The 23,044-nt window shown below is 42.6% G+C and overlaps 1 protein-coding gene across 3 annotated transcripts in view; it reads left to right on the forward strand.

The window, feature by feature from the left end:
* The window catches only part of LOC103792197 (olfactory receptor 2B2), a 113,785-nt gene that overhangs the window by 5,376 nt on the left and 85,365 nt on the right, over positions 1-23,044 (forward strand). For all 3 annotated transcript variants that reach the window (XR_013533577.1, XR_013533578.1, XM_054254718.2), the window contains exon 2: positions 15,284-15,434. The gene's annotated coding sequence lies outside the window, so the exon portion shown is untranslated. The remainder of the gene's footprint in view (positions 1-15,283; positions 15,435-23,044) is intronic.

The raw sequence follows: 23,044 nt of genomic DNA on the forward strand, positions 1-23,044 counted from the left end.
CTTGCTTGTTGCAGTTGGTCCCAGATGTCTGCCCATATTTGTGCTCCCCCCAATGCCTTTCATTTATGGACCGTTGATCTTTTTTTCCACTGCTGGATTCCTTTTGCTAATATTTATTTTTTTTTCCCTCATAATTATGAATGGGATTCATGTAGGTCAATTTTGCCTAGTCTCCGGCAGATTTTGATGTTAATACTGCTCATTTCATAGGTTTGTAAAAGTGTTCTGGCAATTATCTAAGCTTTGGTAGAAATACCTTATGAAATCTTCCAGGTTTGGTCCTTGTTGGATGTTAGTTCTTTAAAAGGTTTAGTTAGTCTATGGAACTCAATCTGTCCAGATTTTATATCTGTCAGTTTTGATAAATTGGTTTTCCTAGAAAAATACTCATTTTGTTTAGATTTCCAAACTTTTTTGCATAAAGTAGTAAAGCACGTTAGTTTCATGTTTCTTCACATTTTCTGTTTTTGTAGATATTTCCTGTTTCTTATTGTGTATATTTATGCTCTTCTCTTTTTTGTTAATTAGTTTACATAGTAGTTTCTCCATTTTATTAATTGCTTTTAAAATGCCAATCTCTTGAATTTAATTTACTTACTTTTCTGTTTTGTGATTCATTAATTGCTTATTTTCTCTTAATTTCTTTTGCATCCCTCTGGTTTATTTTGTTGTCTTTTTCTAACCTTTCAGTTGGAGCCTTAGTTAATTAGAAAATCTACATTTTACATGCTGTGACTGAGAATTCCTCTTTGCTGCTGTAGCTCTTGTTGTACTTCTCTCTTGTGGTGTTTAGATTATCGTCATTTTCCAGATATTCTCACTCGTTTATATTTTCTTCTTGAATCAATAGTCATACAGGAGAGAATTACAAACATTTCAAATGGAGGACTTTTCTCCTTCTGAGTATGTCATGGCTTTTTGGTTTTATTGAATTATATTCGGAGACTGTCTTAACCGTTTCATTCTAGGTACGATTACAGATGACATGCAGGTGGTTTATAGGTAGTGATCTCAGGATGAACACCTGTGAGGGAGTAAAGGCAGCAGCACTGGGCAGAAGGGAGAAGTTGGGCTGTGATGCAATCACAGCAAAAGCTTTGACTGCTCCCATAGAAGAACATGGCCCTTCAGAGTTGTCCTGAGGAGGTCAGGACTTCATGCTCCCTCAAGAGGCAAGTATTTGGTTGCAGCTTCCCCTAAGGAGGGGACATGACCTTGGTCCAAGCTGTTCTTTCCAGCTGAGGGCAGTTTCTGGGGAGGGGCTGAGAGTGACGGCTGTCAGAGAAGGCTACTAGTAAGCCAACAACACTCCCAGCAACTGGAGAAATGCGTACTTCAGTCCTGAAAGGGGATCTGGGAGGCACAGCGTGGTGTTCAGTAGAGGTGAAGACTTGAGACGTTCTCTTTCTTGGTCTTCCTTGTACTTGGGGCAAGGGCATGTGTTCTGTCTGACCATCAGATACAACCTTCCTGCAATGTGAATCATGGATAGGTGGTACAAAGAACTAGAAGCAGTGGAACATCTCTTTAGTAGTGCTAGCAGTGGCAAAAATGTCCAGTTTATGGGTTAGCAGTGGCAGCAAGCTAGCATAGGCATCCAGCATCCAGGGCAGGTAGTGTCAGTGGCACAAGCTGCGACACCCAGTGTTCAGTGACAGTAACTTTGGTGGTCAGCTCCTGAGATGGTTCTATACGTTGTTTTGGCTGTGGGCCTCTCAGTCTAGTTCTCCAGGCCTTCCACCAATTTTTCAACTATTCAGCTCTGTCTCTGTCTTTTAAATCTCTGCTTCTGCCTGTAAATTATTATATAATATAAAATGGTTGAACACATTTTTTACCAAGTTTGAAGAGATATTTTGGATTGTATGACTTAAAACTTGGAATATATGGCATATTAAAAAAATGCACCTTCTCAGCGCTTTGAGAGACATTGTAGACACAGAAAACAGCCCGTTAAATCAGATATGAGCTCCAAATCAAAAGCCACAAAGGCGTAAGTTTTCATTACAGGCATGGTCTACATATAGACAACTTTATGTATAGTCCAGAGTAAATGACAAATACAGAATTTTCAGCATTAAAATGACATTAATAGCATGCCAGGCAATTCTTGGAAGACTAGCATGAAGATTTGTATAGATATAGACATAGACATAAAGTTCACTTTTTACACAGACAAATTATAGGACAGATGCAATATAATCACAGGATGTGAATAGGTGAAAACATCAGCGTGAGAAATAACTCTGTATCTGACTCTCACCAGTCTGTAATACGGACCCTATACCACGTTCAGATTACTGTTTTCAGTTGCTTATTTATCCTGACATACCATGCTCCCCCTCACCCGCAAACCTTCGTCGTGTGTTTTGAATATTGTCATCATTCCTATGTAAAACACACCCATGTACAGGACCCAGATTATGAAAGATGACCCTGTCATCTTTTTCCCGAAGCTGTATTTGACCCCCTAAGCCCTCAGCAGTATCCTCTCTGTGACCCCACATCACAGCTATGATTCGAATCTTTCATTACATAGTCATTTTATTCCACAGTGTTTTTTTATGCACAACAATATGGTGACCTACTCAAGTCCACTCTGTGAGAACAGTCCTGGAAACATTCTCCATCTTGTGCTCCCTGTGATATATTCACACGTTTGTCTGAGCTGTATGTGATGTCTTAGAGATATATTCAAATATTCATTTCATATTTTTATTGTGATTTTTAGGGCCTTTATATGTAAATAGTGGTCCACACCAGTAATATCTTAGGGGGTGCAAATTAATAATCAGATTCTGTTACTCCTAGAGTCTGTGGTAAACTTGGTAAAAATCTAATCAGATATTTAGTAACAGCTTTGCAATTATGATGACAATGAAAATAATATTAAGATGTGACTCCTGTTGAACTTCTTTCAGCCTGTATAAATCACTGGGAGAAGATTTTTCTTTGGCCTAGGGTCTTTTTTAAAGCCCTCTTCAGTTCATTGTTTCTTAAAGTGTAAATGAATGGATTCAATACAGCGGCTATGACCATAAAAATGACTGATGAGGCTGAGTCTTCTTCCGTAGAGTGATTGGATGAGGGGCCCATATAAACTCCTGTGATTGCTCCATAGAAAAGAATGACCAGGGCAAGATGAGATCCACAGGTGGAGAAAGCCTTGAGTTTTCCTTGGGCAGAAGGGACTTTCATCACAGCAGAAGCAATGAGGATATAGGATACCAGGATACACACTGAAGGTACCACAAAGATCAGCCCCACCGTAGCCAGAACACTCAACTGGTTAAGACTGGTGTCAGAACAGGACAGAGGGAGGAGAGAGTTGATATCACAGAAGAAATGGTGGATAACATTATCAGAGCAGAAGTGCAGATGGGCCATCATAAGAGTGTGCAAGAGAGGGTTCAAAATGGCAACGACCCAAGGGACAGCTATCAGAGAGGCACAGAGGTGTGGAGTCATAATGGTGGAGTAATGTAAAGGGTGACAGATGGCCACGTACTGGTCGTATGCCATCACTGTGAGAAGAAAGTTGTCCATGTTGGCAAACATCATACAGAAATACATCTGAGCCAGGCAGCCAGGATAGGAGATGGTTTGAGTTTGAGTTTGGATGTTCAGTAGCATCTTTGGGACTGTGGCTGAAGGAAGGCAGAGGTCCACCAAGGACAGATTGGCAAGGAACAAATACATTGGTTTGTGGAGGCACTGATCTGAGCCAACAGCCAGCAGGATGAGTAAGTTTCCAAACAGCCCTGCCAAATAGAGACACAGGAAACATGCGAAGAGTAGCACCTGCTGTTGTGGCCAACTTGAGAAGCCCAGGAGGAGAAATTCAGAGACATTGGTTTGATTTTTCTTTTCCATTGCTTGACTATACCTGCATGAAGAACCAGAGAATGAAATATTTTTGCCAGTAAAAAAAATTCCCTTGTGATTTTTTATATATTGACCCCGTCTAGTCCCACTTATTAAATGTTCTTTCTTTAGGCCGTCCTACCTTCTCTCTGATGCTCTCTCTCAAACGTCACTGAACCTTAGGTATGTTCTCTCACCAGTTGTCTTTACATCTGTCCCCTCCTACTGGAACCTCGCCTTATCCATGATGTCCGTGCAATCTGTACATATCTCCCCTTAGTAAGGAGAGATTCTTTTCCTACTTGTTGTCGCCAGCTCTTGCATGTTCTGCCTTGTATGTGGCTGTCTAACTGCCTCTGTGTTGAAATGCCACATTCATGAGTCTGACATACTAAATGACTTTATGTCATACAACAAGATTTAAATGAATAATTTTTCCAAATATTTTTTCAACACTATATGAACCACCCTGCTTGAAAACCAGTCAGACATCTACCATTTAGGATTCGTAAGATGAAGATAAATGATATTATTTAATATTCAAAAGAAAAATATGTTAATTTGCTTGACAAGTATAAAAAGTTAAGCCTCCAAAAGTAGTTTACATGAACTGTGAGTAACATAGGAAAACATTTACAAATAAGTTAAAAAGTTATATGACACCTGAAGTTACATAATGCATGTAGATAAAATTAAGGAACACAGAGAAAAAGTTATGTCAAACAGGGAGGCAGACCTAGAAGATTCCCTTTTAATATTTTTGTAATATTTTAACTATTAACTACAAATAAGGAGTTTGTGTATATAAGGTATTATTACTTTGAGTCTTGCATTTCTTGGAGTTACAGAAAATGAAAGTAATAGAAGACAGAGTTCTTGACCTGAGAATATTGGAGTCATGTTGTAGAGGAAAAATAGTGCCATAGAAAATAAATAAGAAGACGTTTGTATCTATACACAAATTAGATAGTTTCAGAAGAATGGAGGACTCTGTAAGGGAGAAAAGATGCTGGAGAATGTGAACTCGAAAGTTAGCCTGCATTGAAACCAGACCTCTCACTCGTGGGCTGAGTGATCAAGTCAGAGTCTCGCTACCATCTCTCATCTGGATAATTGCAGTGAATTTCTTTCTCTCTTGTTTCTTTCTTTCTCTCTCTCTCTCTCCGTCCCTCCCTCTCTCCGTCCCTCCCTCCCTGCCTGCCTCCCTTCCTTCCTTCCTTCCTTCCTTCCTTCCCCCTTCCTGATGAAGTCTTTTTTTTTTTTTTTTTTTTTTGAGGGAAAAAGAGAAAAAGAAGGGGAAAAAAAGAAAAAGAGGGAAAAAGGAATATTACTTCATTCCTAAAATGGGTTTCAATAATGGCCGATCAATATTTTGAGTGTTTAAAGTGGTTAATGCATATTTTATGTGTTTAAAATGGAGACCTCTGTTGTGTTTATTTGTTCTGGTTCTGAGTTCAAGTCCTGGATATCTTATCAATTTGTTGTCTCGTTGAATCTAAATCTCATTATGTGTCTTATGTATCTGGGTGTTAAGATCTCTTATTGTTGTATTAATCCTTTTACCCTTGCATCCTTGTAGCTTTGAAATCTATTTTATTAAGTGTGAGAATTGCAACTCCTGCTTTTTATTTATTTATTTTTGCTCTCCATTTGGTTGGTGAGCTTTTTTCCATCCCCTTGTTTTGAGTCTTTGTATATCTTTAGATATATCGTTAGATTTTGTGGATAATGTATATTTTGTGTGTTTAAAATGGAGAGCCCTATTGAGTTTATTTGTTCTGGATCTTAGTTCCAGTCCCGGATATTGTTATCAATTTTCTGTCTCGTTGAATCTAAATCTCATTATGGGTCTTATGTATCTGGGTGTTAAGATCTCTTATTATTACATTAATCCTTTTATCCTTGTATCCTTGTAGCTTTGAAATCTATTTTGTCAAATGTGAAAATTGCAACTCCTGCTTATTTATTTATTTTTGCTCTCCATTTGGTTGGTAGGTTTTTTTTTTTTCCAACCCTTTATTTTGAGTCTATGTATATCTTTGGATATACCGTTAGATTTTGTCTGTATCTTTTGATTGGGAGATTTGGTCGATTTAAATTTAGGGTTGCTGCCGTTTGATATTAACTGGCTATTTTGTCCTTTCATTGATAAAAATTCTTCTTTATGTTAATGCTCTTTACTTTTTGGTGTATTTTTAGAAAGGGTCATACTGGTTGTTCCTTTCTGTGTATAATGCTTCTTTTAGAAGTTCTTGTAAAGCAGGCCTGGTGGTAATAAAATCTCTGAGTACTTGCTTGTTCCTAAAAAATTTTATTTTTCCTTCAGATGTAAAGCTTAAATTGGCAGGATATGAAATTCTGGGCTGAAAGTTCTGTTCTTTAAGTATATTGAATATTGGCCCCCACTCTCTTCTAGCTTGTAGGGTTTCTGTTGAGAGATCTGCTGTAAGCCTAATAGGCTTACCTTTATGGGTAACTTGATCTTTCTCTCTGGCTGCCCTTAATATTTTCTCCTTCGTTTCGATCTTGGTGAATCTAACGATTATGTGCCTTGGGGTTGGTCTTCTTGAGGAATATCTTTGTGGTGTTCTCTGTATTGCCTGGGGTTGAATAGTGTCCTGCTTTGCTAAATTAGGAAAATTTTCCTGGATAATGTCCTGGAGAGTATTTTCTAGCTTGAATTCATTCTCTCCCTCACATTCAGGTACACCAATCAAGCGTATATTAGGTCTTTTCACATAGTCCCATATTGCTTGGAGACTTTGCTCATTCCTTTTTATCCTTTTTTCTCTATTCGTGTCTTGTTGTGTTGTTTCATTAAGTTGATCTTCTATCTCTGATACCCTTTCTTCTGCTTGATCCATTCGGCTGTTTAAGCTTGTACATGTTTCACTAAGTTCTCGTGTTGTATTTTTCAACTCCATAAGTTCATTTGTATTCCTCTCTATATTGTCTATTCTTTTCAACATTTCATCTAACCTTTTTTCCAAGTTCTTAGTTTCTTTACATTGGGTTAGAACAAGTTCCTTTAACTCCCAGAAGTTTCTTATCATCCACCTTTTAAAGCCTACTTCAGATAATGGAACACAGTCCTTTTCCATCAGGGCTTGTTCCGTTACTGATGAGTCCTTTTCCATCAGGGCTTGTTCGGTTGCTGATGAGTCCTTTTCCATCAGGGCTTGTTCTGTTGCTGATGGGTTCTGATTTTGAGTATACTTGGCCTTCTTAGGCTGTTTTTTTCCCTTCATTGTAGATGAACCGCCTTTCTAATTAGTTTTCTGAGTCGACGTTCGACTTATTGATTCCCAGTGTTGGGATCCGAGCAACCCACTGTGGCAGCCTAAATAGCAGCGATAAGACTGATGGTGCTCTTCTGCCCGGGAATCTCTGGTCTGGCTTCCCTCTTGAGTCCGCAACAAGCGGCTCTGACTTCCCGGAGCTCCAAACTCCTGTCAGTAGGGGAAGCAGTCCCGTTGGCTCTGCGTGAAGAGCTGCTGCGCCGAGACGCCGGCAAAACCGCTGCGGCGGCCACAAGAGTCGCGCTGGCGACCCGTGGGGCTCCTCCACTGGGAATCGGCTGATCGGTGAGTGACGAAAATTCGTCTAAAAGTGTGGCGTCGTCTCGTTCTCTGGGCTTTCACTGGGAGCTACAATCCTGAGCTGTTAGTGGTCGGCCATCTTGGATCGATCTCTGAAGTCTTGTTCTGTCACCCAAGCTGGTGTGTAGTGGTGCAATCTCTGCTCACTGCAACCTCTGCTCACTGCAACCTCCACCTCCCAGGTTCAAGCAATTCTCCTGCCTCAACCTCCCAAGTAGGTGGGATTATAGGCACACTCCACCACACCCAGCTAATTTTTGTATTTTTAGTGGAGACGGGGTTTTGCCATGTTGGCCACACTGGTCTGGAACTCCTGGCCTCATGTGATTTTCCTGTAATCCCAAACTGGTGGGATTACAGGCATGAGCCATTGTGCCCCCAAATTGCAATGAATTTCTAATTGGCTTTCCTTCCCACAGATTTTTCCCTTTCCATCCAGAATTATCCTTCTAGAACAAAAATGTATTTCTTAAACATTCTAATAGTTTTTAATTGCCTTCAACCTAAATTCCAAATCCCTCATCATGGCATACAAGGTTTTTCATGATCCCTTTCTTACCCCTCTAGCCATGTCTTGCTATGATTAATTTCTAACCCTTAGAATTTTCTGACACACACTGAAATTTTATGTCTACATGTTTTTTCTCGTTTGGAATTCACTGGCTGTCCTACTTAAAGCTTCCCTCACGGTAATTCTTTATAAACACTGCCCTGTTTTTGTCTTTGTATCACTAATTGTTACCTGAAATTTTCTTGTCCTCCCTCACAAATATATTTTTAACATTTTTAATTTGTAATCAGTAAAATGTAGAGTTCATAAGAACAGAAAATTTGTCTTTTAAGAAAGTTACTGGATATGTAGAATAATGTCTGGCATACAGTAGGTACTCGATATGTGTTTGTTGAATAAATGAATGAATGAGGAAAGTGTCTTCTGAAATGTGTACTCTCAATGTACATTTATAGTAACTGTTATTCTAGGCCATGTAGTATGCAGCTGTTTGTTTTTTTCATGATTACTTCTTTCTTGCAGTGTTTTGAAAAGCACATATATTGAATATTATTCATGGTTATGTAGGAAGACCCAGTTTTGTGAACAATGATTTATAGTTGCCTATGCAGTCAGACTGATTTTTTTGGATAGAATGAGCTGCATGCCGAAGGATGCAAGACAACGTTACATGAGATTCTGTTACTGGTTTTCTATCCAGCCCCAGTGTCCTGTGTCTAAGCCAAAGGGTTGGAGAGTCTGGTGGTGAGAACTGAAGCACTCTGTTGGGTGACTTTTCCATTGAATAATAAAGTGTGAAAGTAAAATAACAAAACAGAGGCGTTCTATACACTTCTATGCAAAATGGAGGAAGGCTTTGGCATTTTAGACTCTATGTCTAAAATATGGAGCTCATGTGAGAATTTCCTGGGAACTCGCAGAAATAATTGAAGCAGTTTTTCATAGGCTGCAGGATGTATAATGGTAGATAAAACAACAGCCTTCTGTTTATACCTGGTCTTCAGGCTGACCAGTTTCAAAAACACGAGTTACGGTTGTGCCATAGCACTCGGCACAACTCAGGCCCCTGCACGTGGTGCCATAGCACTCGGCACAACTCAGGCCCCTGCACGTGGTGTCATAGCACTCGGCGCAACTCAGGCCCCTGCACGTGGTGTCATAGCACTCGGCACAACCCAGGCCGCTGCACGTGGTGTCATAGCACTCGGCACAACCCAGGCCGCTGCACGTGGTGTCAGACCACTCGGCACAACTCAGGCCCCTGCACGTGGTGTCATAGCACTCGGCACAACCCAGGCCCCTGCACGTGGTGTCATAGCACTCGGCACAACCCAGGCCCCTGCAGGTGGTGTCATAGCACTCGGCACAACTCAGGCCACTGCACGTGGTGTCATAGCACTCGGCACAACCCAGGCCGCTGCACGTGGTGTCAGACCACTCGGCACAACTCAGGCCCCTGCACGTGGTGTCATAGCACTCGGCACAACCCAGGCCCCTGCACGTGGTGTCATAGCACTCGGCACAACCCAGGCCCCTGCACGTGGTGTCATAGCACTCGGCACAACCCAGGCCCCTGCACGTGGTGTCATAGCACTTGGCACAACCCAGGCCCCTGCAGGTGGTGTCATAGCACTCGGCACAACTCAGGCCGCTGCATGTGGTGTCATAGCACTCGGCACAACCCAGGCCGCTGCACGTGGTGTCAGACCACTCGGAACAACCCAGGCCGCTGCACGTGGTGTCATAGCACTCGGCACAACCCAGGCCCCTGCACGTGGTGTCATAGCACTCGGCACAACTCAGGCCCCTGCAGGTGGTGTCATAGCACTCGGCACAACTCAGGCCACTGCACGTGGTGTCATAGCACTCGGCACAACCCAGGCCCCTGCACGTGGTGTCATAGCACTCGGCACAACTCAGGCCCCTGCACGTGCTGTCATAGCACTCGGCACAACTCAGACCGCTGCACGTGGTGTCATAGCACTCGGCACAACTCAGGCCCCTGCACGTGGTGTCATAGCACTCGGCACAACTCAGGCCGCTGCACGTGGTGTCATAGCACTCGGCACAACTCAGGCCGCTGCACGTGGTGTCATAGCACTCGGCACAACTCAGGCTGCTGCACGTGGTGTCAGACCACTCGGCACAACCCAGGCCCCTGCACGTGGTGTCATAGCACTCGGCACAACCCAGGCCGCTGCACGTGGTGTCAGACCACTCGGCACAACCCAGGCCGCTGCAGGTGGTGTCATAGCACTTGGCACAACCCAGGCCGCTGCACGTGGTGTCAGACCACTCGGCACAACCCAGGCCCCTGCACGTGGTGTCAGACCACTCGGCACAACCCAGGCCGCTGCACATGGTGTCAGACCACTCGGCACAACCCAGGCCCCTGCACGTGGTGTCATAGCACTCGGCACAACCCAGGCCCCTGCACGTGGTGTCATAGCACTCGGCACAACCCAGGCCCCTGCACGTGGTGTCATAGCAGTCGGCACAACCCAGGCCCCTGCACGTGGTGTCATAGCACTCGGCACAACTCAGGCCGCTGCACGTGGTGTCATAGCACTCAGCACAACCCAGGCCGCTGCACGTGGTGTCATAGCACTCGGCACAACCCAGGCCGCTGCACGTGGTGTCATAGCACTCGGCACAACCCAGGCCCCTGCACGTGGTGTCATAGCACTCGGCACAACTCAGGTCACTGCACGTGGTGTCATAGCACTCGGCACAACCCAGGCCCCTACACGTGGTGTCAGACCACTCGGCACAACCCAGGCCCCTGCAGGTGGTGTCATAGCACTCGGCACAACCCAGGCCGCTGCACGTGGTGTCAGACCACTCGGCACAACCCAGGCCCCTGCACGTGGTGTCATAGCACTCGGCACAACTCAGGCCCCTGCACGTGGTGCCATAGCACTCGGCACAACCCAGGCCGCTGCACGTGGTGTCATAGCACTCGGCACAACTCAGGCCCCTGCACGTGGTGTCATAGCACTCGGCACAACTCAGGCTGCTGTATTAGTTTAATTATCATTGTCTAACAGCTATGGAGATGCCAGGAGACAGGATTTTTACTACAGAATATCAAAGGGACATAGATGAAGAGAAGGACAAACTATAAGTTTTGCAGGAAGCAAAAGGAATTAAAATTTTAAAAGTCCTTTCTGGAAGGTTTTTTCCCCCCTCACTGTGCCCTCCTTTACCTTTATACCTTGCGTTGGTACCAATGAAGCATCTGCTTTTATCATCTTCCATAATTTCTATTTTCACATGAACTTTCTGCCATCTCCCTGGTGAATGGAGGGCTTCAGGTCTGGACTGCTCATTACCACTGCTCTGCCAGTGCCTGCTTTACTGAGACCGATGCCGGGGTCAGGCTTTGACCCTCTCAGAGCTGCTTGTGACAGGCAGCCCTTTGTTCTCTGGAGCCAAAGGTGCCATTACCTTTATCCATTGTGCATACAGGTTGTGAAATGCCTCTCTACCTTGGCAGTAACCACTTCTAGTGTGTGGACCCTTCACTTCTGCTTAAAAGACAGATTTCCAAGAGAAAACAGCTCCTCTAATCTTCTCCCTTCTTTCATGAAAGTCTCTGTCTTTCCACTCAGGAGACTTTGAAGGAGATCGGGAATAGCTAAGTAAAATGGGGCTATCTCTTGAAATTTAAAGATTTGAGCTCTGTGGACTGAATAATAGCAGAAACCTGCCTGCAGAGAGGGAAGAATAAGCAGATTTAGAGAAACAGGGAAGAGAGTTACAAAATCCTCCTTCAATAGCGACTCAGTGCTTAATATCTTTGACCATCTTAAGAGATTTTCACTTCTTTATTTTTCCTCCCACCTGTGCACCTTTGACTTTCTTCTCTACCAAGTTCACCAAATTGGATTCTTTCTAATCTCAGTTCTGAAGACACAAGTTCCTTCTTTTCTGTATGTAGCCTTGGGCCAAGGTCATACTTATTGGCATTTTAGCCTTTGCTTACTCAGCGTTTTCAACTACAGGTATTTGTTTTTCACCCATGCCTATTGTTAACTGTTATCCTGACTCTGTGTATCATTAGATTGCAGAACTTATCTAAACACTGACGATCTATAAAGGGCTATTCTAGAAAAAAATATCCTGCAAGGATTAAAAGGTTTTCAGTAATTTATAGGGCACATTAAAAAGGAGTATAGACACGTAGAAATACTTCTGGTGCAGAATCACATATATTTACTGATCCCATCAGTGCGGGAAGGTAGTGGCAGTAGTGATGGGGCTAAAGCCATTACCCTCTTTCTCAGTTTCCCATAAAGCAAATATTTTCCCTGTTGGAAAAATGATAAAACAATTTAAAGTTCATGAAATCAGCTGAATAAATTCTATAACTGTGTATTTTTTTTTACCAAGATATAAGAAACTGTAAAGACGAGAGTTACCACTATCAACACTCCATGACACACGAACTAAATATCTTTAGTTAGTTCATCCTCACAAGTCTAATATATATTACATATCTTCATTAGTTAGACACAGAATTTTAGCAAAGCAAGAATCTGAATCAAGACTTCTTGACTTGAAATCTAGCCCACTTTTCACTAAGCCACTACAGCATCTAGGATTTCACACCTTCGCAGAGTGGGCTGCTATTAAGCAATTCATTCATCCTTCCCTTGAGTGGTTATTAGGTACCCACAATATTTTAGGCGATGCCCGTTGACCTTGAGTGAAGCCTAAACTTGTTAAAGACATGCTTTCTCCTTGTTTCTACAAACGTGCTCACTTCCTATAATACTTACCAGATGCTCATGTCACGACTTTCTGGCAGGGATGTTAGTTTCCAAGTCTCACTCAGAGGGAATGGAAAATACAAAAAGGGAAGAACGCTGCCCTTCCCCTGATGCACAAGGGTGAGGGATGGAACTATTGTTGGTCAGGCTATACCTGGTGCAGTGAGAGCCAGAGTGATCAAAGGACTCCCTCACATTAAAATTTACAGCTTCTTTGCAGCTCCTGGGAACTCAGTCTTGACAAGCTCCCACAACTCCAGTCATAATTACTTCATCCCCTTGTGACTTTCCCAGTTGTGACTGGGGGGATAATGTACCTGGCAAGCAATTCCTAGGGGAGATTCAAGGAATTAAATGGTCTGAAGGTTCTAGGAAGGACTGTCTAAAAGTTGTCTGTTTTTCTAGACTACTCCTTTCCTGGCCCTTTGGCTAGAGAAAGTCTTTCTTGATCAGGGGAATCCTTGGTGCTTTCTTTGGTCTGTAGCGATTGACATTTCCTGAATCTTGGCTTCTTCAGCACTCAGTCCATTCATGTAAAAGACAAAAAGAAAAGGAAATCACCATAATGCTGTTCCTTGGGTCCTGAGATCTCTAGCCAGTCTGCCTTCTTTTCTCCATCTTTCAGAGTGTTCTTACGTTGCTCTATATACAGTTTCCTAGATTTTTAGCTGTACTTTTTCAAAACACATATTTTGCTCTTTTGGAGATGATCCCTAACAAGAATTAAGAGACTCTTTTATTGAATAATCTAATATTTCCATTCAAGGGTTAGCAAGGCCATCTCCCACCGGGTCCCTCCCTTGTAGGAATTACAATTCAAGATGAGATTTGGGTGGGGAGACAGAGCCAAACCATATCATGTACAAACATTTCTTTTGTCCCTGATGCAAACCTCCATTTCTTCATTAGTATTCAAATTACCTTTCTTCTTTAGCCGTCATAACCAGATATCAGCTTTCGATCTTTTATTGTATAATAAATTAAGTACTTACAGAAATATGTATTGAATACCTACAGGTATTGAAATATATAAGATGTGCCAGGCACTGTAGTGAGCTATGGAAAGATAAAGGCAAAGATTTTTTACCTTTCTTTCCTCCTCCCACTATAATTCAGAGCTTCTCGAGTTTATTTAATCTGCTGCCATTAACTATGCAGTTTTCTTGAGGAGGGTAGAGAAATTCAGAGTTTCTTGAGTTTATTTAATCTGCTGCCCTTAACTATTCAGTATGTTTTTTTTGAGATGGAGTCTTGCTCTGTCACCAGGCTGGAGTGCAGTGGCGCAATCTCGACTCACTGCAACCACTGCCTCCTGGGTTCAAGCGATTCTTCCACCTCAGCCTCCCTAGTAGTTGGGACTACAGGCACGTGCCACCACACCCGGCTACTTTTTGTATTTTTAGTAGAGATGGGGTTTCATCATGGCCAGGATGGTCTGGATCTCTTGACCTCATGATTCACCCACCTTGGCCTCCAAAGTGCTGGGATTACAGGCGTGAGTCACCACGCCCGGCCAACTATTCAGTTTTCATAAGGAGGGTAGAGAAATCTGGTTCCACAAATACGAAATAAATTGGTATCTTCCCCAAAGACCTTCATTCACTATCTTCAAAATGCTTTCGATTAAAAAAAAAAAAAATCCCTTTCATCTCCTTCCACTTGCTTAATGCAGATATTCCGTGAGTCTGGCACTGCTCTGTCGTTTTTGCTTATAATGGTCATGGCTTATCAGGTCGACAAGGTTATGGAATCAGGTCTAGTTAATATGTCACATTCTTTCTTTGTACATTTGTACTCTGATAAGGCTGTGTTGTGCTTGCTGTTTATTAGAAACTACCACGTATTGCCAGAATATTACTCTTACCATTTTAGATTCTCATTTAATTATCAAATATTAGGCTGGGCGCGGTGGCTCATGCCTGTAATCCGAATACTTTGGGAGGCGAAGATAGGCAGATTGCTTGAGCTCAGGAGTTCGAGACCAGCCTGGGCAACATGGCAACACCCCATCTCTACTAAAAATACAAAAAGTTAGCTGGGCATGGTGGCACGTGCCGGTAGTCCCAGCTACTCAGGAGGCTGAGGCAAGAGAATCGCTTGAACCCAGGAGATGGAGGTTGAAGTGAGCTGAGATCGCGCCACTTCACTCCAGCCTGGGTTGACAGAGCAAGACTCTGACTCAAAAAAATTTTTTTTTCAGATATTAATTATGTACTTTTTTCCTTTCTTGTGTTTTGAAACCCTTGCTGGGCTTATGTCTCTTCATGGCTCCAGTTCATTCTGTCAGTCGGTGGTTTTTACTTTTTTGGCAGTCGGATAACTAGAGTCATTTTTTAAAAATTGTGGTTGGGTGACAGGTTCTCTTTTCTGGGGGGAGAGTTGACTGTTTTCTCCCTGACTTCTTTTTCCCTGTCATCTCACCTCCCCTCTGTTTTTTATAGCCACTTTCATTTACAGTAAATGACCTTAATTTTATTTTAAATTCAGTAGGAATTTTTGTGATTTTTCAATATTAACAATGATATTTCATGCCTTAGGAATGTCCTTCAACAACAGTGCACGAAGGAATCTCTCAGAAATCTAGATTCCACATTCCATGAGCCATTTTCTAGATGGCATTAGAATCGAGGAGCAAGGCAACACTGGATACTGCTTTTCTTCCAATAAGAGAGACTTCCAACAGTAAAGGTAAGGGACGAGAACACCTGGGAATATTAATATAATTTGAGGGGGAGCTTTTCTGGGCAAGAGATCTTGTGCTGGTGCTTTAGGCAATTTGATGAGTCCTCTTCTAGGGTCTTTGCTAGCTTCCCTGTAGGTGGCTGTGGTCTGCAATGCACACCAGGAGCAGAGCTTGGAGCTTCTGATGTTGGAACAATTACTGACCATCCTGATGAGGGAGCTGCAGAGCTGTTTGAGAACAACTTCCAGAAAACAGGGAGAAGGTGCTTGGTCCATTGGTGAAATGAGAGCAAATTTGATGAGCTGAGACAGGAGGCAGGAAGGGAGAGCTGGGAATTGTGAGGGGATCTGAGATTTAAGTTTTTAGGACCCGTAAGCACAATGCAAGAGGAAGGAGATGCTTTCCAGAACCCGTGCGTGCTAAATGCTGCAGGAAATAGACACAAATCACTATATGCCTCACCCCGAGAAGATTTACAATGTAATTGGCAAATAAAAACAATATGCAAATAAGTTAAATGCGTTTTAAATGAGAGTACAAGAAATTTAAAAAGACGATACATGATTAATTGCCAAATTAATGCCGTACGCCATCGTGTTTGAACTCAGAGAAACATGAGAACAAATGGATTGGTTTGGTAGGCTTCCAAATAACAGTAGGACTTGAGCTGCACATTGCAGAATCTTTGCCTCGGTGGAGAAGAGTAGGGAGAGCTTTTCAAGCAGAAGAAAAAGTCTAAGTACAGAATTTGCTTCGCTGTAGGAGGAGGATTCATGTAGGGAGGTTGCTGAAGGGCTATATTGGGAAAGATCAAAGAAGTTATAGCCCGACATTTTTACCCAGGCTGGAATGCAGTGTCATGATCTCAGCTCAATGCAGCCTCGACCTCCTGGGATCAAGGGATCCTTCCACCTCGGCTTCTCAAGTAGCTGAGACTACAGGCACGTACCACCATGCCTGACTAATTTTTCTATTTTTGGTAGAGAGATGGGGTTTCATCATAATGCCCAGGCTGGTCTTGAACTCCTGAGCTCAAGCCATCCACCACCTCGGACTGCCAAAGTGCTGGGATTACAGGCGTGAGCCACTGCACCGGCTAGCCCAACTTTTTATAAAGGATCAGACAAGAAAACAGAGACAGACACAGACATACAGGGAGAACATATATGACAACAGAGGCAGAGATTAGAATGATGTGTCTACAAGCCAAGGAATGCTAAGGATTCCCAGCAGCACCAAAAGCTAAGAGGAAGGTGAGAACAGATTTTCCCCTAGGGCCTTCCGAGAGCGTAGCCCTGCTGACACCTTGAAGGAGAGTGTAGCTAATATCATGCTGTGATTGACGGTGACCCAGGAAAACCAAGAAAAGCTGTGACTTTAGCCAGAAATGCTCATAGTTCTTTGCATTCACATAATGGTTTACAATTTATAGTGCATTTGCACTTTCTTTATTTACCTACCACACCACTGCAGGGCACTATTACTCTTATTTTACAATTGAGCATACTCTGAAACAGGGAGGTTGAATTCTTGATTGTGGTGACAGCTTCTGAACAATGGGACCAAGAAGTGAAGACTCCAGTGTTAAGCTCTTTCCTTGAACTGTGGCATGTCCTTTACGATTCCTTTGAATAAGACCCTCTCTCGGCCGGGCGCGGTGGCTCACGCCTGTAATCCCAGCACTTTGGGAGGCCGAGGCGGGTGGATCACGAGGTCAAGAGATCGAGACCATCCTGGTCAACATGGTGAAACCCCGTCTCTACTAAAAATACAAAAAATTAGCTGGGCATGGTTGTGCGTGCCTGTAATCCCAGCTACTGGGGAGGCTGAGGCAGGAGAATTGCCTGAACCCAGGAGGCGGAGGTTGCGGTGAGCCGAGATTGTGCCATTGCACTCCAGCCTGGGTAACAAGAGCGAAACTCCGTCTCAAAAAAGAAAAAGGCCCTCTCTCACTTACTAGGTAGAGACCAATGGTCAGCGAAACGTGGCAATCAACTTTCTTAATGTTTTAGTCAGCTTACTGTGCATTGAAAGAGTTTCTCATTGTGATTGTCAGTTTTATGTTTACAGTTTTTAATTTAAGATGTCATTAATTTTCATAACTTAATTACATAAGAATTATAGCATTGGTCTCAAAATGACCAACATTTATTTTTAATGTTAAAACAGAAATTAGCTAACTGGGCCGGGCATGGTAGCTCACGCCTGTAATCCTAACACTTTGGGAGACTGAGGCGGGTGGATCACCTGAGGTCAGTAGTCCGAGACCAGCCTGGTCAACATGGTGAAACCCTGTCTCTACAAAAATACAAAAATTAGCCTGGCATGGTGGCGTGCTCCTGTAATCCCAGGTATTTGGGAGGCTTTGGTGGGAGAATTGCTTGAGCCTGGGAGGCGGAGGTTGCAGTGAGCTGAGATAGCACCACTGCATTCCAGGCTGGGTGACAAAGTGAGACTTTGTCTTTTTGACACACACACACACACACACACACACAGGTAACTGTTTTAAGGTTTCTTGTATATTCAGCAACCCAAACATATTCATTGGTCAAATAACACATAGTAAACCAAATTTTGGAAGCTTTCTTAAGCACCTATTTTGTGCATATGGGCTTTTGATCCTGTGTGTTAGGTGGGGATGACAGAAATGTAGCATGTGGTCTGTGGGATCTTTCCAAATGTTTTAGGCTTATAGAGTTCATAGTCATTACTCCATGAGACTATATGTAATCATTTTTAGGTTTCAGCAAATTTCCAAAGACAGAATAATTTGGAAGGACTTTTCAAGACCCTCACAAGGGTGAGGAGTGTCCAGCTCCAGTCTATGGAAACTTTGCTTAAATGAAAATCTCTAGACTCACATCTTGTATAAGAGAGTGGTTGAGGGACTGGATGTTGCACTTAACAGAAAGTGACCAGCTTTTGTTACTTTGAATTTCGGTGGAAACGTTCATGTACATGTCCAGTATTCAACAACCTAAACACAGTCATTCATTGGCCAAATGAATGACTAAACGTTTTGGGTAGGAGGACCATGAACATGAAACCCCTTCCAGAAGCGAACAGTGTTTCAGTAGAGAATAGTTACACGACTTGCCTGCCTTGCATTCTGGCACTGTTTTACTTCACCGGCCATTATTTCAACTCATTTGAGATGCTTGAGCTTTGGAGCACCCTTTTGCCTATCATTTACCGTTTCCTCTCTTACTATGTATCTCTTCTCTGCTGAACTCTAATCTCTGTCTGTACCGACCGTCTCACTTAGCTCCTGTTCATTGTCCTTCTGGATATATCTGCTCAATCTTTCCCTTTGTTTCTGAGCCTTTCCCTTTATGTCTTTCCCATTTCAGCCCTTTATCCATTTATGTCATGGGTCCTTCTTCTTACCTCACATAAAGAACATGTAGTGAGGGAGAGAATCGGGGAGCTGGAAAGAATTCAGAGATCAGAAATGTTCAATAATTTGCTGAGGTTGTGGCAACCTAGATATTTGCTCTTCAAAGAAGACAGTCTCCTGCAGCCAGTGGGGGAGGCATTCCTGTCCTTCCCTTGTTCTCTTAAGGTCAGTGGTGATTGTTCCCCGACTTGGATTCCTTGCAGTACACCTCTCTGATTCCTTATGAATCCTTAATAATTTTTCTTTTTTAACCTAAGCTTACCTTTCCCAAATGCAATTTTATGACCTTTATTCATCCTTTTTAAGAAGGATTATTTATATTATTTTTATATGGCTTCATTTTTTTCCTGCTGTATCAGATAGTCACAGGTATAATATTGGCATAGCGTGAGTATAACATTGTTCTATGTGTAGATTCTTGTGTCCTCTGGTGTGCTTTCTCTCCCCATATTTGTTATGCATGTGTTTCTCTCTCTCTCTCTCTCTCTCTCTCTCTGTATGGCTGTGCTACGGACTGAATGTTTTCGCCTCTTCAATATTCGTATGTCAAAACCTTAACTCTCAATGTACTGCTATTTGGAGGTCAAGTCTTCAGGAGGTAATTGGGGTTAGCTTCAGTCATGAGACCAGGACCTTCATGATGGGTTTAGTGCCCTTATGAAAAAGGAAGGAGACGAAGTGTCTCTATTGTGGGCACAAACCAAGGAAGGCCATGTGAGGGTATAGCCAGGAAGAGGGCCTCATCCAGAACCCAGCCATGCCAGACCTCCAGCCTCCAGAACTGTGAGAAATGAATGTTTATTGTTTAAAGCACTCAGTCTATGATATTCTCTTATAGCACCTGGAACTGACTGAGATAAGCTGTATAAAAATATATTCAGTGTAAAGAGTAAAAAGTGAATACTTGTGCGGGGTGCGGTGGCTCATGCCTATAATCCCAGCATTTGGGAAGCCAAGGCGGGTGGAACACCTGAGGTCAGGTGTTCAAGACCAGCCTGACCAACAGGGCAAAACGCCATCTCTACTGAAAATAACAAAATTAGCTGAGCATGGTGGCATGCACCTATAATCTTAGCTACGTGTTAGGATGGAGCAGAAGAATTGCTTGAACCTGGGAGGCAGAGATTGCAATGAGCTGAGATTGTACCACTGCATTCCAGCTTGGGCAACAGAGTGAGACTCGGTCTCACCAAAAACAAGCAAACAAAGCAAAACCCACCGTTATCACAGAATCCAAACATTTCTCTTCCTCTGTCTGTACATCGTGCTTTCATTCTCAGGTGTGTCTTCTGTTTTTCAATAAGGTGGCTGATACTTCAATCTCATGTGTGCTTTGCAAGTATGAAAAAAGATAAGAGTACAACAGTAAGAAATACTTGAGATAAAAATGCTGACTTAAAAACTCTTGTGATGATATACCTAGAGAATCCAGGAAGTTTATCATGCAAACTCTTAGAACTAGCGAGCATTTGCTAAGGTCAATAAATCAACATACAAAATAAATAACAAACCTTTTTGTTGCTGTATGCCACATGTGGTGAACTCTTACAATTTTATGTTGTTTTGACATCTATTCTGAATATAGGCTTAGCTTTCTCATACCAAAAGCAGGATTAATCAATCTTGGCACGTTTTTTCAGTTCTCCATCTCCTCCCAGTTCTTCAGTGTGGTTGATCCAGAAATCTGTCATATATAATCACATCCGGGTGACCACCTCCATATGGGACAGCTAGATTGAACCAACCTGACTTGCCCCACTGATCCCCACCCACACCTCACGTGGACTGCTCAGATTTTCTGCATTGACAAACTCTCAGTTACCTCTTGATGCAGCTCATGTGTGTTTGCTCTAAACCCTCCAATTAGAACTCCCCAAAGGAAACCTGTTTGAGTAATACTCTGGACCCTAATGAAGTCTTAGCCCGCAGAGTTCTCACTTTCTGTCGCTTCTCACTTGCTGGTTGAGCGTGGGCGCTCTGAATGGCCCGCCTTCTGTTGGTCGTGAGAGGCATGCTTCACTTTCCTCTGTGGGATCTGTAAGTAACAAAATAGTTCTGTTGTTTCATGTGTTTTGTTGAGTTGCCTCTGCTGTGTCTTACGTGACCAACACACCTGAACGTAGCTTCTTACTCAGCCAGAGCTCTCCTAGAAAGAGGGCCTCTTGGTTGAAATAAAGTAGATACCGGTTAGATAAGAGCCATAAGGGTGTCTGCCAGTATAAACAAGTGTCCTGTGAGAGGGACATATGGTCATTGGTCAGATGCATAGGCATTAGGCTGCCCACCAGAATAAAGAAGTATCCTATGAAAGGCACCTTGTAAACATCTATGACCACACTCCCTGGATCTCTGCCAGGGAAGAGCTACAGTTTATAGCCACTGTCTTGAGGGAGACCTTGGGGCCAAAATAGAAAAAAAAAAAAAAATACAACAGAAATAACTATTAGAAACTGAAAAAGAAAATTCTATTAAGAAAACTAAAAGTTCTTGCCGGGCACGGTGGCTCACGCCTATAATCCCAGCACTTTGGGAGGCCGAGGCGGGTGGATCACGAAGTCAAGAGATCGAGACCATCCTGGTCAACATGGTGAAACCCCGTCTCTACTAAAAATACAAAAAATTAGCTGGGCATGGTGGTGTGTGTCTGTAATCCCAGCTACTCAGGAGGCTGAGGCAGGAGAATTGCCTGAACCCAGGAGGCGGAGGTTGCGGTGAGCCGAGATCACACCATTGTACTCCAGCCTGGGTAACAAGAGCGAAACCCCATCTCAAAAAAAAAAAAAAAAAAGCAAGCAAGAAAGAAAGAAAAGTGAAAGTAATAAAGAAAAATATCCACAAATATCCACTCAGGCAAAGGCCTGACTACTGCAGAAATATATTCTTGGAAGAAAAGTTTCCGTAGTTTATTTCAAATTAATTTCTAAATTTATTTCCATCTCAATAAGACATCACTATAGGATTTTAAAATAAGCTTGACAAAGTAGTTTTAAATTATAAATGGAAAATTAAATAAAAAATCATTATAGGATATTTCAGCCAGGTTTGGTGGTTCACTTCTGTAATCCCAGCACTTTGGGAGGCCAAGGTGGGCAGATCACTTGATGCCAGGAGTTTCAGACCAGCATGGCCAACATGGCAAAAACCTGTCTCTACTAAAAATACAAAAGATGGGCTGTGTGTGGTAGTGCATGTCTATATCCCAGCTGCCCGGGAGGCTGAGGTATGAGCATCACTTGAACCCAGGAGACAGAGGTTGCAGTGAGTCAAGATCTGGCCACTGTACTCCAGCCTGAGCAACAGAGCAAGACTGTCTCAAAAGAAAAAAATTATTATAGGACATTTCAATAAACTCAAAGAACTTTTAATAACCTTTTAAATTTTAAATGGTTTTAAATTTATAGAAAAAAATGTAAAAGTGGTACCAAGAGTTTCCATATCGCCCACATCCAGTTTCTCCTATTATTAACATCTTATATCATTATGGTACATTTAGCATAATTAATAGATCAATACAAGTGCATTATTATAAACTAAACTCTGTATTTTATTCACATCTTGCTGCCTCAGCCTCCCGAAGTGCTGAGATTACAGGTGTGCACCATCATGCTGAACCACAAGACATCATCTCTATTAAAAGTGAAAAACAAAAATCAGCTGGGTGTGGCACCTGCTGTTTTCCAAGTTATGCTGAAGTGGGAGGATTGTTTGGAGGAGGGTGTGCAAAGGGAGGGGACTCCAGGTTGCAGTGAGCCATAATAGAGCTACTCCACAGCTTGGATGATGGAGCGAGACTCTGTCTAAAAACAAACAAACAAAACCCTGAAACAAAAATAAACACAAAAAAAGAACTTGGCATAGAATTCAATTATAATAATCTTACATTTTGATATTAAAGCATAAAAAGGCATACAGTTCATATGTATGCTTTAATATCAAAATTAGTTGCACACACATGGCAGGGAAATTGTTGTCATGAGTGAGCTAAGAACAGTGAATCACAGCGTTTGGCTTTCAGGGTCTTACAGACCCTTAACTCCCACTGCTTTCTTCCCATTGTCACTCCCTCCTTCAGACAGTTTCAGCTCTTTGAAACAGCTTTGTGAGCCTTTTTCTGCTCCTGGTGCTCTATGATCTGACAGTTTTTCAGATTTATAGTTGTTTAGTGAACGTAGAGATAGTTTACTATTCCTTCAGATTCTAGGTTTCTAATCCATGCTC

This window comes from Callithrix jacchus, chromosome 4, assembly GCF_049354715.1.
Source record: "Callithrix jacchus isolate 240 chromosome 4, calJac240_pri, whole genome shotgun sequence".
In the NCBI taxonomy this organism is placed as follows: domain Eukaryota; kingdom Metazoa; phylum Chordata; class Mammalia; order Primates; family Cebidae; genus Callithrix; species Callithrix jacchus.